The following is an 18,763-nucleotide window of genomic DNA, read 5'->3' as shown; positions in this document are numbered from 1 at the left end:
TCCTCGATTCCAATTAAGAAAAGAGCGAATGGAAAAGAGCTGAAAACTGGAAAGTTCTTCAAAAATGTTTCCAAGTTCTTTAAAATTGCTTGCAATGAAGGCATCTTCTGAAGTCGGTATGAAAAGTATTTTGGCTGCTTCTCTCTCGAAACATTTGTAGTCCCGTCAACAAGATATTTCAGTGGTGGTCATATACCCTACAATAAAGAAGATTTTTGTTATTGAGCTGCAGACAGCATACAACTTAAGTGTGAGTAACTATTGACATAATTTTCTTTTTGGAGTGAACTATATAAAGTGTGAACTATCAAACCACTTTCTAAAATGAATACTACATTAAACATGAACTCAATTACTTACTTTACTTGATGTTTTCTCTTTCTTCCTGTTGTGATGTGCTGTCTTAAAGTAAATAATCCATTTCTGCTGCAACCGCATTGAAGAACACATAGTAGATACAGTAGTTCAATGTTCTTCACGAGGCAAATGAAGTTTTTTATCTTCAAAGACCAACTGTGTTGTCTCGGTAAAGCAGATAATTTTGAAGGACACATCAGTATACCATTTTATTTAATGTCATGTTGTCTGTTGTTATTTAGCACATACCTGCAAACTCACCATTGGTGAAAAATGTGATGAATGTAAAAACTGTACAGTGGGTATGAGGGCTTCCTTTCCATTAAGAATGGTTTGCTATTTCAACATGTAAACCAAGCTTTATGATATTGTTTCAAGTAAAAACACATTTATTAACACTATTTCGCTTAAACTTAATGGCACAACTGGATGGTCAAAATTATTTGTTGTTTCGGTTTAACCAAATACTCATGTGTGCTTGCTGACTGTAAAATACTAGAGCTGTGGTTATCAACCCTTTGCAGCTGAAGCCCTCCTAAAAATCTCTTATCATGTGGTACACACCCCAATCTATGTATATCCTATAAATATTCATTGTTTTTAATGGTATTTTACTTTTAAAATGACTTTACATAACTTTCAATATTTTATTTATAACTCTTGTATTTTCTTGGAACTTACACTTATATTGTCAAACATGTCTCTGCATACTATACTGTATACTTTAAACAAAAGAACGTAAAATAGTCAAGGATAATTGTATTATGTTGTTATACATGTTACATAAAAAACTATCACTGTGTTCCAATTCGCAGAATGCTTACAGATCTGAAGGTTATTGCCAAAAATGCTTGCATGCACTTTGAGGGTTTTGCAGCGAAAGACATATTTGTTAAAAAAGGTACAGAAGGAATAATAATTGGTACATTTTAAAAGGGTCCTAATATTTACCATTTTACAGATATATGTCTTTGAGGTAGCAGTATCTCTAAGCTATAAATGTGTACATTTTGGGTACAAAAATGTACTTTTTTAAAAAGGTACCACCCCAGTGAGAACTTTTATATGTTCTTGTAACTTTATTTCTTGGAATGTGGTAGATAGGAGAACTACAAATGTCTGTTTCTTTATTTAGTCTGCATTTGAAATTGTATGCAAACAGTATGCAAAAATCATAACCATCACACAATTGAAAAGAATACACACCACAAACTTTTACCAATTCAAATTATATGCTAAATAGAAATTTAAGCAAATACACTGTAAACAAATTTACAATGTTATTGCAGCTGGGTTTCCGGTAATTTACCGTAGATTTACATTTATGTTATTTACTGGCAAGAGTTTGTTCAAAGTTAAATACATTTTAAATATTAAGAAGTCTTTATCTTTACAGAATAAAACAATAACAGCCTCATGCAAAGCATTCTGGGAACCAGAAATCAGCATCAACCTTTTTCTGTTTTTTGCCTCAGATTTTGTTTTCCAGAATGTTTTGCTTAATGCTGTATTTTAGTTTTACTTTGTAAAGACAAAGACTTGTAAATGTTTAATGTTCATTTAACTTTGAACAAAATGTTTCCAGTAAAAAATGTAAAATTAAATCTACGGTAAGTTACCGGCAACCCAGCTGCAATTTCTACGGATTTTTTTTACAGTGTACATGCAGGAATGTACATGAGACATGTTCCTGGATTGTCATTTTAGCTAGGTAATTTATGTTGATAAATGGATCAGATGACCTACTGCAAGCAATAAGCAGACATCAGTCCAAACATTGCCTATAGAAAACTTTAATAAACAAATATTAAATATATTTAAAATAGAAAGGAATATACTTTGTTGTCTGTAAGATTTCTTCCACATTCAGAAACATCCTTTTCAAATTTGTAATATTTGCTATTAATAAAAAGAAAAAGCCAGCTACATGTATAAAATGTGTTCCTGGATATAATAATAATAATAATACAGGGCCTTTAAATGCTCAAAGCGCATTACAAGAACAAATAAAACAACAAAATACTTAAAAATAAAACTATATAAAAGCAAAAAAGATACATTCAAATTGATTAAAACATAAAATAATACAAAATTATTATAATTTTTCATCTAAAAGCTCAGACAAATATTGAAATGCCAAACCGTACAAAGCCTTATAGTCTAAGTAATCAGAATTTTAAATCAGCCCTAAATTAAAACAGGAAGTCAGTGCAAAGACTCCAAAATGCTGTAGGAGTGATATGATCTCTAATCCTTGTTCTAGTTAGGAGTCTATAGTCTATGTATCTAACTAACTGAACTAGATGACAAAGCAAGATATTTATGCTTTCTTGGTCCAATTTATACAGGTGACTCTGCATCTCAGGCGATCGTGGCGGTTTAGGAGACAGGAGTAATTGGTAAAAGTGGGATGTTTTCAGTAACCGTTGTTTCCCCCTGCGCTCCACCCTGTGTCCAACGCTGCGCTCTAGCCTGTGTCCCCCCCTGCTCTTCACCCTGTTTCCCACCCTGCTCTCCAACCTGCGCACCACCCTGCATGTCATCCTGTGTCACACCCTGCTCTTCACCCTGTGTCCCACCCTGCTCTCCAACCTGCGCTCCACCCTGCACTCCAGCTGGCGCTCCACCTTGCTCTCCAACCTGTGCTCCAGCCTGCGTCCCACCTTGCACTCCAGCTGGCGCTCCACCTTGCTCTCCAACCTGTGCTCCAGCCTGCGTCCCACCTTGCGCTCCACCCTGCGTCCCACCCTGCACTCCAGCTGGCGCTCCACCTTGCTCTCCAGCCTGTGCTCCAGCCTGCGTCCCACCATGCGCTTCACACTGTGCTCCACCCTGCATCCAAGAAGATATTTGTAGCAAGCAGCTGGATTTTCTACTTATGTGGCAGTCATAGCAGACCACCAACAAAATGATCACACAACTGAGGCAAACAAGCAATGTATAACCCAAAATCTGTAAAAAAATAAAAATAAAGACATTGAGAAGAAAGGTAAGACAATATTGTAAATGTACCATTTCTGATTTACTATTGATTACTGTGGATATATTTTTGTACATCTATTGAAAATTCTTTAGGTTACAGGTCGCAACGTGCTACGTAATTTAAACAGAATTTTGTGATATTTACCTTTGATTTGTTGATTAACTTCTGATACTCATGTTTATGGATTGTTTTTTGATTATTCTCTTTTCCGTCTAGGGTATCATGGGTGGGTTGACACCACATTCTGTCCATTTTTTTATTAAAACTATAATTTCCATTCCACGTTGTCAAGCTACAAGCTAGATAATCACCATCAATGAGCAAGATGATGATCCACATAACAGGAGGAATAAAACAATTGGCAAAAGCTCTGGGACAATTCTTCTGATTATCATCATCCTCCTTTGATTCTTCACATCGACAGCATCCGTATCTACATGGTCTGTATATCATGAACATCAATGCTAAAATTAAAACAGAAGGACCATAGAACAAAAATGCTACGGCATCTGTATTGTGTTTAGAATTGCACGGGCATGAAAATACGTCTTCCAGCAACACCTCCACTCCAATTAACAAAGTGCTTATTGGAATAGAGCTAAAAGTTTTGGCCAGAACGTCAGAAATTATTTTTATAAATGTGTGTTGTACAGACATCTTCCAAGGTTGGTCTGGTGATGTTCCTGCCATGCTTCTCTTGATATGTCTGTTGTATTTCACTGGTGGTCAGATATCCTTCAATGATGAAGAAGTTTATTATTATTCATGTTCGTTTAAAAATGCATTGACACATTTTTTTTCAACAAACACTTGAGGGAACACTGTTGAAAATAGTTTAAAACTTCTGGTGTCATTTTTTTGTTGTGCAGAAATGTTAATTAAAAAAAGAAACTTCTTCTATACGGCTTACAGAATGTGTATGATTTTGTTATCAAATGTACTTCACTAATCTATGTTTAACTTATACAGTGAAAAATTATTTTACATTTGATTATTCAAATTCTGAACCTGAAAACTGAAGTTTGACCAACCTGGAAAAACCTGAACAGGTTATCGCAAAGGCTCAGATGCAAAACCCAGTGCATCTGACATGTTTTCTTGTAAATTAGATTTTTTTATTAGGCTCTTATGTTTAGGTTCAGTCATTTCAATGCCAATGAAAAGGTTATTAGTAATCCATTTGGACAAGATGTATTAAACCGCTCCAAAATCACTAAAGATGCAACGAGAGACATTTCAGATGAAACGTGAAGAAACTAAACCACACATTAGGGGGCGCTGTGATTCATGTCACTGCCATATTCTGGTTGTATGCCGGTCCAAGTAAGGGACACAAGTTTGAATATGAAACACGGCACAACACGTGCACTTACTAAAGGTGTAATGTGTAACTTTAAGAAGGATCTCTTGACAGAAATGCAATATAATATACCTAACTACACTCTAAAAATGGCTGGGTTATTTTGACCCATAATGGGTAAATATTGGACAGAACACGTGCTGGGTTAAAAATAACCGCATGCTGGGTCAAAAATGACCCAATGTTGGGTTGTTGTTATGCAACTATGGGGTATAATAACCCAGCAGTTATGTAGTGTAGGTAAACATCTTAATAAAAAAATTGTTATAGCAGTTTACATTTATTTTAAGAAATAAAAAATTAAATAACATATTAATTTTATAGACGGTTTCATCGGACGCACGTGATACACGTCTGGATCCAAACTTTACTTCCGGTTTCGTTTGTTTATTGGTCTGACTAGTTGCTAAACTGATCTCTTGAACAAATTTTTCTTTTTTGGTTTCCTAGGTAATCTATGTGTTGATTTTTTGCTTGTTATATAAATAAACTACGTTTAAAGGACTTTGTTGTTATCTATTTTTACCGGAGTTTACCGGAAGTTCATGCGGACCGCGACAGCCGCTTGTTTATGTTGTTACTGCTGAAATGGTCTATACATAAAATTATAAAAAAATTTAACATTGCACAAAAGTAATAATGCAAACATGAAGCCATAAGTCTCAGTAGTTGTGATCCAAATTTCAAGTTAAAATAAAAAAATGTGATTTGTGACACACTTTTAGTGGTTTTACCAACAATGGCCACTAGGTGTTAACGGTTTTCTGAAAATTTGTTATTCTTGTCACAAATTAATAAATTACTAAAATTGCCTTATTATTAACTCTTTCCCCGCCATTGACGAGATATCACGTCAATCAAGAGAAAACGCTTCCCCGCCAATGACGAGTATTTCTGTCTTTCCGCAATACCGCTATTATCCACTTCCGCAACTTTTTAAACCCAGAAGTATTGCCCTCTGGCAAGCTTCTGCATGTCCGTGTCTGTTTTAAAGATCGCTCTGAATGGGATCTCTATGAAAAGTCCGTCACAAAAATGGAATTATCTCAGATTTTTGCTCAAAATGTGGTGTTTTTGCAGAAACCTACCCATATTCAAAAGCTGATTACAAAAGAACTACTGAAGGTAGGATGAAACTTTTTTTTTTTTTTTGAAAGCAGAGGGTCTGTTCTTTCATTTGGTGTATGGTATGTTTATATATTTGAACATTTTTGACCTTGAAATATGAAAACTACCTTCTGAGTTCATTCCGGTAATGATTTTTTAGGTTTAGAGTTTTAGTGTTATGAATGTGTAAAAAGAAATTTGGCCTACCTGTGGGCCCATGACCTTTTAGAAATTGACACTCACTATGTCATAATTTTCCTTTAATGGTGATGAAATACGAAAACTACACTCTTTCAGCTTTCAAACGATAGTTTGTCATGATTAGATAAGAATTCACATTCAAAACGCTGAAGTAAATGTAGTTGTCCCACTGGTGGCACAGTGACATTTAGCAGAATATAAAAGTTTTTAAGGAACACTCTTATCATAAATGAATCAATAACTCTCCCTACATCATTTATTTTATAAAACACTGTTGAAAATGTATTCTAGAGGCTTAGACCTTTCCAGTTATATGTATCCATAGTTTTTCATGATAGATAAAAAATACATGAAAAATATTGAAGTAAACTCAGGTGTCCCGCTCATGGGACAACGGCGCTTAAGTGATATAGGGGCGGTTTCCCGGACAGAGATTAGCTTAGTCCAGGCCTTAGTTTAATTAGGAAATATAACTAGCTTTAACAAACATGCCTTACTAAAAACATTACCTGTGTGCATTTTAAAGCAAAACAAATGGCACTGATGTATTTTAAGATATGTCAGTGCAAGTTGTTTTAAGTTTGGACAGCTCTTAAAAATGTTTTAGTCTAGGACTAGTCTAATCCCTGTCCGGGAAACCGCCCCATTAAGATCCTATTTTTATGACCAATTACTCTAAATTTTTACAGTGATTTACCATTATTTAAAATTATAATAAAAACTATGTACAATTACAAACATTATCTGTAAAGTCTCATTTATGACAAAATACAGAAAATCTATGTTTTTAGTAAAAAACTTATTTATACAGGTTTTTTTCCAGTTTCTTTAAATTACACATAAATGAATTCAAAAAATTAAATGTAGTTTGTTATATTAAAGAGCACCTATTTCATTGCTAAAAACAACATTATTTTGTGTATTTGGTATAATACAATGTGTTAACGTGGTTTATGGTTTAAAAAACACATTATTTTCCACATTTTTGTAGCTCCAGATTTCACTCTCTTCCTGAAACACACATATTTGAAAAGCTCTGTGTCCATGATTGGCCAGCTAACCTGTACGTTGTGATTGGTCTGAATACCTCTGACATCAGCTGGAAATGTGACGCTCCTTACCATTTTTAATAGATTCGCTCACAGTGCTAACAGGAGTTAACTTACCGGCTGTGAGTCCAAGCGGGAGGAATTGTGATAATGTCGGTCTTGTCCACATCAACTGTTGCCTACAGTTCGTGTGTTTGTTGTAGTACTAGAAAAGAGATTTACATTGGAGATGATAACTCGCGTCATCATTTAATGAAGTTTATCTAACTAAGTTCGGGAAGAGCATGGTCATGTGATCCAACCAAGAGGTGCCTATAAATAGCAGTCCCTCACCTCTGTCCCGTGACAGATTTTTTTGCAGCATCGAATGCTGCGAGGGTCCTCCCGGTTGGATGCTTAATTTAGTTTTTTTTTATCTTATCGTCAAGCATTCCTGTTTGACTGCAGGCAGGACCTACCCGTCCGATGCCGTAAGCACCTCAGCCAAAGCCCCTAATTTGAATGTCTCGTTTCGCTCTTTAAATTTCTCACCGTCCTCCCCAGCATTTCCCCACTCCATGTAGAGACGTCTCATTCAATGCTGCCAGCATCTCAACCAAAGCCCGTTGGTCAATGGGGCGGCCTCCCAGTCAATTTGCCTTAACTCGTTTAATACCACACCTCGTTCTAGTTCGCGAATGCGCTCCCCGTTTGACTGCCGGCAGGGATTTCCCGTCAAACCACTAGTTTTCCCATCGCTTTCCATAGGTCTTCACGCTAACACTTTTTGGGGATGTTTTTCTGGCTGCTGTCCGTCATTTACATGGCATTTTTGGGGAGTACTCTCGGTTCAGACTAAATTTCCGAGCTCGGAGCCCTCTCCTCGGACAGCACGCCAAATATGCTTTATCTCATTCCCTATCGATTACATGTTAATGCGAACTCGTGAAATGAAGTTTATTTAACTAAGTTCGGGAGGAGCATGGTCATGTAATCCAACCAATCAGTGCAAAGTGGTGCCTATAAATAGCAGTCCCTCACCTCTGTCCCGTGACAGATTTTTTGCAGCATCCCTCCTCCACCCCATAACCTCACTCTCATTTCATTTATCACAGTTAAAGAGAGGGGAGTACTCTGGATTCGGGCTAAATAAACCATCAGACTGAACAAATTCAGTCACTTTGTGCATTTAAATGTAAATACATCACTGTGGTGCAAATTGAAAGTAAAAATTGTCACAAATATGTGCTCTTTAAAGAACATGATCATTTACCATTAAAAAAAAACACAAAAATGTCAAATAATATCTGTTTTATAACTTAAGACCAAATGTGTAATAATGACTGAAACATCCATTTAATATATTTTCTAGGTTAATGATATTTACCTGACCCAACCAAACTTAATCACAGAAAGGTGCAAAGCCCACATGAGATCAAAGTGACATCACACCATTCTCATATTATGAGTAATTAGCAAGCTCATTGTGAATTCAAAATGTTAAGTTCATGGTATGTGTGCACAATAAGTGTGCCTTGTGGACCATAAAAAATGCAGGATGTTCCATTTTCTTCTGCTTTTAAAAGTGCTTGCCTGTGAACACGAGTTTTGTTTCAGACGCGACAATATTTGAGTGCGCTTGACGCGTGTCTAGATTTAAAATAAACTTGAGTGATCTGATACGAATGGCCTCTAAATGGAAAATGATCTATAAAGGATCTACTGCAAGAGTAACAAAAATATATTTGATGCAAATTATACGTTTTATATTAATATGATGTTTTCACAAGTAAAACAAAATTAATAATTGTTTATACCACTATATTTGCAATGAATTGCAAAGCTGCAGAGAACAGTGCACTACTGCAGACTTATATGTTAGACAAGACACATGAGAGATGTGATTAAAAATCAGGGTTATTCAATCAATAACCACCTGGTGGGGTTAAAGGAAGTCGAAAATGACATTAATCATAATAACAGTATTTTTATATATGAAATTAGGCGTACAGAAAGATGTATTAAAATAAATTCATCAATTTAAAACACAAATGTTAAGAGTTATTTATTGACCCTTTATTTATTTATCCAGAATCAGAAGCAGTGTCTACGCGCAAAATAATGTAGGTTAGGAGAGTTTGCAATAAAATCGACAGGTGCTGGTTATTGCTAATAAACATTTATGTATGGCTTTACACAACTTTTGTATGTAAATATAACTAAAAAGTATAACTGTATTTTAGACAGAATGACACAAAACACATACCTATAAATAGTACATTTAAAGTGTGATTTCTATTGCTAAATACTGCCATGACAGAGGCAGAAGTTATGCTTTAACCACTATTAATGTATATATACATATATATACATACATATATATATATATATATATATATATATATATATATATATATATATATATATATATATATATATATATATATATATATATATATATATATATATATATATGAAGAGTTTGGTTCCAAAACGCAATAAATCCATTTTGACAAATTTCGGTAAAAACGTGTTTTCTATACCAAGAAAGTGACAAGATGAAAACCAGTATTTTCTGTTACAAACTTTCACATAGCATCTTTAGGTTATAAAAACATAAAAAATTCAAATCCATAACTTGATTTTCAAAGATTTATTATAAAAACTAATTCTTTTTTCCACAAAATGCAATAAATCCATGACAGTTTTTTATTTCAAAATGCTATAAATCTATTAAATCAATGTATAAATGTGCATTCATCTTTACCATTTTATATTTATTTAGTTGACTAGTGGTATACAATGATTAAAAAATAAACATTAATGGCATTAACCAAAACACTTACTTTGTTATATTAAGAACACAATGTTTTAGCATGAGAAGCTTGATGCTGTCTGGAGAGCAAGCAACCGAGTGCCTCTCGCGGAAATTATTAGCTGTTGATGGCTTACGTTTCTTTCCCGTCACAGAAAACCATCACAGGTTTGGCAATGCTATTAAAGTATTATTTTGTTTTGTTTGTTGATCACGAAGTACAAAGTAGATGAGGAAAACTAGGACTCCGTGTACTCAGCGCGCCGCCATGTTTGTTTACATTGCGTGAATGGTCCGCTGTAATATCAGAAATGGATTTATTGCGTTCTGTAAAAAAGGAGCAGTGGCGTTTGTCGCATTTTGGGAAAAAAGGGAGAAAAGATGACAGAATATCACGGCGGGTATTGGATTTTGCGTAAAATTAATTATTTACTTTTAACTACTGACCTGATATAATACTGACTTTGGCAGTAACTCATTTTTTTCAAAAATGGCGTTTATTGCCTTTTGGAACCAAACTCTTCATATATATAAACTTGTTAGGCTAGAATATAGGCACTTTTATGAAATAAATAACATACTCTACAATCATCTGTACCAATTTATATTCATTTGCACCTCATTTTAAACTTACTTGATATTTTCTCTTCTTGTTGTGATATGTCGACTTAAATTGCTGCTGTGGAGGTGTGCCAGTGTTTAAGGAGCACTGTGCAGTGTCTCACACTTATCAAAGAAAGTTACTTCCTCTTCACAGACCAACCTTGTGGTTTCGGTGAACCAGATCATTTTTTTTATTTTTTATTATACAATATTATGGTATTTGTGTGGGTTGCAATTTAACATGTATGTTTATAATAACATCATTAACATCTCTTAAGAAAAATAGAAAAGCTTTTTTGATATTACGCAGCACGTGAAAATAGTCCCCTGCTATTGAAGTAATCAAGGGGACTATTTTCAGGTGCTGCGTAATATCATTGCGCCTGCTGCAGCCATGTTACGGCAGCAAAGTCCTTGATTACTACGCCAGAATGAGAGCATAGTTCCTAGACATATCTGCCTAGAAAATCACAACTTTTTATTTTCCGTCAGTCTTAGTACACGATGTAACTACAGAAGAGTCAAGTTTTAAATAGGAAAAATATCCAAACTCTTTGGTTATTTTTTAGCGCGATGCTAATGGTCTAATCAGATTCAATGGATTATGCTTAGCTATGCTAAAAGTGCTAGCGCCAGACCCGGAGATCAGCTGAATGCATCCCAAAACGGTAAAAATCAAATGCGTAACTCTGCGGAAGCTGGAAATGAGCATATTTTCAAAAAAAAAGTGGAGTGTACCTTTAAGACATATTGCAGATAATCTTGTTAAATGCATTTAGTACTTTCACCTAAAGAAACATTTGCTGGTAACTACATTGCGGTTGACAACACATCCTGTGCTTTTACAATCACGGGTATGACTCTCAATTCTTGCAGACCCTATAGTCTTTTTAGATGTTATCAAGTTGGTGTTGCATCTGCCCCTCAGAGTCACGGTGAATCTCTGATAGTTGCGTTGCTTCCTTCGATCGCTCGGTGCAGTCTCGACAAACAATGGCGGCCATGACAGCAGTGCAGATGACCAAGAGCAGCGCTAAAGCTGAGAGCTATTAAAAATAACACATAACAGTGTTCAGCATTTAATAAAACATTTTAAAAATAAAAATAATCAAATTATTATTATACTTAATAAATTACATTTACACAAAATGTTAGTGTCAGCACATTTCAATGTTTGATTTTTAAACTGTACAAAATTTAAAATAGAATAGTTTTGAGTATTTATTGCATAGGTGGGCCATATCTTGGGCCTCATTTATAAAATGCTGCGTAAAAACCATCCTACATTTGATCGTACGATCATTTAACAAAAATGCATACGTGTGATTCATAAACCAAACGTACGTGCAGAAAATGCGCGTACCCCTTTCAAATCTATAAATCGCAAATGAACTTGAACTTGTGCACGCAGCCAAGCAGTTTCAGATCTCCGCCTTTAAACGATGCCTAATTAATGTCATAGACATATAAAAGAGCGCTTGTCAATGTTTAAACCCAATTTTAAACAACAAGAATGGCTTATATTAAAAAAAAACTGCAGCAATCAGACAAGCAAAAGTGCGTACGTCTGCTCAGATCCTGACATGGCGCTAAGCACTTTTCCACGTCTAAGACAGTTTTCATAAATATGGACGTAGCCTTGGATTTTTGCATACGCACACTTTATGATCAAATCTGTGCGTACGTACGCTTGATAAATGAGGCCCTAGGTTAAGGGGCGCATGTTAATGACAAATGCAGCTTAATTTATTATAAAATAAACACTCAGTTACTACTACACAATAGGGCTGGGCAAAAAAATTTATTATTCGATTAATCACTTTTTATGTGGTCGATTCAAAATCGATTCTCAAAGGCCACGAATAATTTTTTTTTCCCCATATTTATTTTTGCAAACATTGAACGTAAGATTAACGTTAATCTAATTACTAGTCTTCTCTACTAGATGTCACCCTCTTTGTTGCCTTGCGTGATGTTACCAAGGAGCGTGAGGCGAGCCTGTCATTCTTCATTCAGTCTATATTCTAATATAATATAATATAAATTCATTGAGTTGAATCAAGAATTCGAGTATAAAAAGCGACCAAAAAGTTGAATCGAAAATCGAACCGAGAATCGAAATCGAATCGATTTGATAGCTAGTGAATCGAATTGATCTGGGGTGCGTTTCCCAAACAACGACGCAACTCGTTGTTGAAAGATCATAGTACGATGCATCACTGGAGAAACAAACTACCTTGTCACGACTGTTTCCCGAAAGCATAGTAACTTTGTCGCACATTCGTCGTTTGAACGACGTTGGTTTAACAACATAGTTGATGATGTCACGTGGGATGTGAAGTACTAATTAATCTATGCAAATCGATTTAATGTCAGATACTGCTGTAAATAACATATATTGCATGGGAAGACTGATTTTGTTATCGTGATTTAGTTATCTGTTGTTTATTTTCAAGATATTTAATTCATGCGCAAGTTCCCTCTTACGTCACTCCTCCCAGGGATACCCCAGGGTCTTAAAGCTCGTAGGTCTGCGCACATGCACAGTAATATATTTAACAGTAATAGTAATATATTTAGAATGATAGATATTGACTGAACTACATGTTTTTTGCTTATTTTGTTCAAATCATGATCAACGTAAGTCTACATATGATAATAACAAGGAACGTTGCTTCTAACAACAGGTCAAACGCTAACCTAAGTTAGCGATGCAGTTTGCGAATGTTTGTTTGAACGATGGTTTCGGGAAACACCAAATCTTTGAAAGATGTTAGTAACGATTAGGGATGCACCGATAGGATTTTTTTGGGCCGATACCGATTTAAAAAGACAACTTCTGGCCGATACCGATATTAAACACTTGTATACAATACGATACAGTTGGTCTATTAGCTAGTTTATTTCTGCATCTAATTATTTTTACTGAGCATGGATTGGATCTAATTAACATTCAACTGACCAACATAAAAAGAGAGGCACAAATTAAGCTAAAACAAATATAATAAGACAGCACGAAAACCTTCAAAGGTGGTTTTTGCTATTCAGCATTTATTTTATTAACAATATTAACTCATTTTTTACATATAATGTATTTCTTTATGCAGTTAGTTAATAAACAATCGGTATCAGCCTTTCTTGTGCTATTGCCGATATGCCGATGGTTTCAAATTCATCAATAATCGGCCGATAAATATCGGCGGCCGATACATCGGTGCATCACTAGTAACGATGAAACTTTCGATGTTCGTTGGCTAACGATGCTTTTTGGAAACGCACCCCTGGAACATTTAAATCGATACCCAGCCCTACTACACAATGTTTAATACTGTATAATTATAAACTGCCCGTGGGCCCTAATTTGCCCACCTCTGATTTATAGCTACAGTAGCTGCTACATGGGATGCAAAAATATACATTGAATTTTATTACTTACTCGCGAGTAGTACACAATTAGTTCAATCTGATCTCTTAGGTCCGATTCTTCCACTCCAGTGCTGTTTAGTTTGGTTGGTTTACACCATTTCATCTGGATCTCTTCATCCAGGAGGTAATCTCCTTCCCAGTGTGTCATACCACAAGCAATGTACTCGCCGTCAAACAGCAAAAAAAACATCCATAGTAAAGGTGGAACCAGAAGAGGTAAAATAACATTTACAATGTTTGACAATGTCAGAGAACCGATGGATTTCTGTTTGCAAGGCCTCTGGAAGAACATCATCACAGTCATAGCAAAAACAACAGGCGCAAAAAAGATAAAACTCATCAATATTGCGTTAAATCCGGGAATACATGGACATGAAAATTCACGATCCATCAACATCTGAATACCAACTAATAAAATGGTAAAATGCATTGAGCCAAAAGTATTCCTCTTTCCTTGCCGGTTCTTCATATTGGGCAAAAGCTCCAACATCTTTAGTATGTGATGTGACACTGGGCTTTGATGTTTGACTTTGGATAAGTCTTATCTTATGATCTAAAGTATATGGAAATGTATAATGATGCTATGAAAATATGTTTGCTTTTGTCTCCTACAAACCTGTGTAACAAGAAAGACAACACAATACTTGCAAATGAGTTCCTTAAAAAACAGTGTGCATTTTGAAGTATGTAGCAACGCATTTGAAATGGCAAGAAAATCCATTTTATTTAATAGTTCTTGGTCCAAAATCACATTAGGTAAATATATGTGCGAGTATTACAATGACAAATTTAAATAGTTTCCTACACTCCCTTAAAACAACGGCAACCGTGAGATTGCTCAGTGCAATATAACGCTTAAGAATTATTACAGGATTAATCTTTTTATTTTTAAGAAAAACAACAACACTTCAGTTTTTACCCAAAGTGAAGACGGACCAAATATACTGTGTACATTTTTCTGTATAAAACTTTTAACATTTATTACACTTCCAGAAAATACAAGCAAACTGGACGTACAAATCAACTATAAAATTATAAAACTTTCGCCGCTCTAGTTTGTACATTTGCACAGAGAATGCGCGCGCGTGTGTTTATCACGAACATCATGTTTAATAACATATAAAGTGAAAGTGAATCTGTATTCATTTTATAGCCCCTATAGTGCCGACGGATATTTTTATGAAACATCCAAAATAGAAAGTGAAACCAACTTTCGGTTTCGACTGCATATTTAAAGCATCCAAAAACAACATTAATCTACTTAATATGGGAACATGTTTGCAGTTCGATGACAAATATAAAAATAAAATCTGTGATGTGAGCATACGATGCATTTAAATATCAGTTTCTCCTTATACTGCTTAATGTAAAGAGGCAACTTGGGAATATCTAGGCATTGGTGATCATACCACCAACAAGAAAACATATACATACCTTGTACGTAAATAAACCTATATAAAATACATCTTTAAATGTATATAAAGCCTTTCGAGATAGAGCAGCTGTGAACGGTTTGTTTTTTGTTTTCGTGTAGTGCATATACAAAGTCACAAAGCAAAGAAAAACACAGCATTAATAGTTTATAAAAAGTGATTTAAGCAGCCCGAATTGCGTCCAAACTGCAAAAATAACGTAAAAATAAATATGTTGCCAAAAATGAAACATATGTGTGGGACGAGACGAAATGAGGTGGCGAGCCCAAAAACAGATAATTAAACCTGACGATGAAGTTCATTTTTATGTTTTTATACATTTTATACAGAGTTTTGTATAAAAAAGCAAGTCGTTGAAAAGCTAGGTTACGCCGCCGTTTCTCGAATCGTCGTTTCCAGTCTCTTTGGAAGAACTTCACGTCTAGTGTCGAGGTTGATGACTGGCTTTCGACAATGTTGTCCGTCATGGTACATCTTTGTGTATATGGGGTTTGAATAGTTTATTGCCTGTAAAAGCAAAATATTTGATTTATTTAATATGTAGTTACTACAAAAATCACAGTCCATGGATCCACATGCACTCTAAAAAGAAATTTGGATGAATTAATATTATTCATACATTCATTATTCTCCTACTCCTTAGTAGGGGGCTGGGCGGTATTAATCAATATTTATATCTCAGTAATTTTAAGATAAATGGCGATGTACATATAGGCAGAGTTTAGGGGGGACAAGGGGGCACTGCCCCCCCCCAGACAAGAGCCAATTATGATTTTGTCTGAGCTATGAATGAAATAAATATACATTGTGTACTAAGACAGATATGACTAGGACTATACTTCCGGTGTAATAATCAAAAACTTTGCAAATGTAACATGACTGCAGGATGCGCAATGATATTACACAGCAGCCGAAAATAGTCCCCTTAGTGACTTTCAATGGCAGGGGACTATTTTCAGGCAGTTCGTAATATCACTACGCCTGCTGCAGCCATGTTACATCTGCAAAGTCCTTGTTTATTACGCCAGAATGAGAGTATAGTTCCTAACCATATCTTCCTAGAAAATCGCAACTTTTCATTTTCTGTCTGTCTTAGTACACGATATAACTACAGAAGAGTCAAGTTTTTAAATGGGAAAAATATTGAAACTTTTTGCTTATTTTTAGCACGATGCTAATGGTCTAATTAAATTCAATGGATTGTGCTAAGCTATGCTAAAAGTGGTAGCGCCAGACCTGGAGATCAGCTGAATGGATTCCAAAACGGTAATAATCAAATGTTTAACTCTGGGGGAGCTGGAAAATGAGTATATTTTCCTTTAATAATGAAATTTTGTTAATACCTTGCACAAAGCTACCGTATTATCAAGAAGATCATACTTTCCATAAAACCAATGCATTTCCTACACTTCTATAAAGCAGAGGTTTTCAAACTGGGATCCGGGGGGAGTCCCCTAGAAGGTCCCAAGGGGTCCTCCAAAAATTTCAAGAGATAAAATACAAAGCAAACATTGGGAAAAGTCTGCGTAGCCAATTATTTAAGTTTGTAAACAATTTGCTTTATAATATTACAAATATTTATCTAACACAGTTTAAATGTTTCGGATTGCTAAAGGTTCCTCATCAGTGGCGGCCGGTGACTTCTTTTTTCGAGGGCGCCTGATGCGAAGTTCGTCACAACATGTATGTAGCCCGTCATGTGTGTGCAGGGCCGCCTTAACCTAATGTGAGGCCCCGGGGCTAAGAGGTTTTGTAGGCCCCCCTTCCCCTCGCTTTATGGTCTTTTTTTAAGTGTAATATCTAGGTAATCTACATATCAAAATGCATTAGTTTCTTTCGAGACATACAACAGTGAGTTTTCCCTCTTTGAGCCAGAAAACACCATAATATCATTATTAACATATCACTGAGCCCACTTGAGCATAAACACAAGACACTTTATTTAACAACCACACACATCAACATGTGGTGATAATAAAACCAAAATGTGTGAAAGTATATATGTTTATAAGCTTTATATTTATATCGTTTTTGGAATATACAAATTTGCAGAAAATTGCCACTCACTAACTAAATGCTCACCACAGTTTTAAAAATATAATAAGTTAAAGTTAGTTTTAAAGTGAAAATGCATTAATGATAACAAAAGATAAGTCTTTATAGACAGAATCTTGTTAAATGCATTAATGATAACACACATAAGTCTTTATAGACAGAATCTTGTTTTTTAATCATTTATTTATTTTGTAGGCTATTGAAGATATAGTATGCATTGTATTTAGTATTTATGCATACATAAGCATGTAAAACGACCAAGTATGAATATGCACAAGACAGACAGGGAACATACCTGTATATAAGATCTTTAGATAATGAGATTATAAATATGAATGGTGCTATCAGGGGATGATCATTTGATATGGTCTTGTCGCTCTTTACTTTCTAAGACTTGCACCTTTACCGTTGCGTTTCCTTCTCCTCTTTCTAAACTAACGCCGCGTCAAACTACATCCCTCCTGCTGCGCACGCGTCACTGATATAAACGCGAGTAAACTTAAACTTTATAACAACTAACAGCATTATGGGCGGAAACTCCTTTCTTAATTTAGCTGCACAGTTTCTTGCGCACGTTTGAAGAGACTTCTTCATGCCAGAGACTCAGATAGCTGCAGGAGCACAGAGAGAGCGAACGAGCGACCGAGGGCACGAAAGACAGAGAGACCTGCACCTCACTAGTGCTTGTGCTTATTATGAAATTTCAGAAATTACCCTTTCATTTGTTGGTGGATTATTTCCCGTTTCTCTGTCACACTCAGTCTAACGTGCAGGAATGTCAAGTTGACAACGCGCACTTAATTACATTAGGCGGAATAAAAAATATGTTACGTCTAACATTTTATTTCACGTTAAGTTACAACGGACCAATCAGCAGCCATGAAACGTGCAATTACAGTGACTGACAGAAAACCTGACAAGTTACAAAACAATATGACCTTTTCAGCTCATCATGAACGCAAACTTGGGAGGCCCTTGAACTTGGGAGGCCCCTGGGCTTCAGCCCAGGTAAGCCCGTGCATTAAGGCGGCCTTGTGTGTGTGGTTCGTAATTTCAAAATATGTGTTTTGCGTGTCGAGTGAACCTATGTGCATCACGTGTCTTTTCAAAATAAGCGCCTGCTGCAGACGCGTCTAAAGCGTTTATGATAAAAGAGCCGCTCGCGTTTGCCAGATACTCTCATAATCTCATGCGTAATCACAGTTTACTGTTAAGTGAGTGTCTTGCGTGTATTTTGTGAACGTGAGCGTCTCTTTTATAATGAACGGTTTTGACGCATGTGCAGCAGGCACTTATTTTGACAAAACGCGTGATGCACATGGTTAACATGACGCAACAAACACATATTTTTAAAACCTGAGCGACACACATGACACTCTGACCACTTATTTTGAA

The 18,763-nt window shown here is 35.6% G+C and overlaps 1 long non-coding RNA gene across 1 annotated transcript in view; it reads right to left on the bottom strand.

Moving 5' to 3' along the window:
- Positions 1 to 16: 16 nt before the first annotated feature.
- The window catches only part of LOC129453931 (uncharacterized), a 31,218-nt gene continuing 12,471 nt past the window's right edge, over positions 17 to 18,763 (bottom strand). The window contains exon 3 of the long non-coding RNA XR_012365904.1: positions 17 to 197. This is a non-coding gene — a long non-coding RNA (uncharacterized lncRNA). The remainder of the gene's footprint in view (positions 198 to 18,763) is intronic.

The sequence above is a fragment of the Misgurnus anguillicaudatus genome, chromosome 23 (assembly GCF_027580225.2).
Source record: "Misgurnus anguillicaudatus chromosome 23, ASM2758022v2, whole genome shotgun sequence".
Taxonomy (NCBI): domain Eukaryota; kingdom Metazoa; phylum Chordata; class Actinopteri; order Cypriniformes; family Cobitidae; genus Misgurnus; species Misgurnus anguillicaudatus.
The sequence above is the reverse complement of the archived record's forward strand: the minus strand, read 5'-3'. Positions and strand labels throughout refer to the sequence as shown.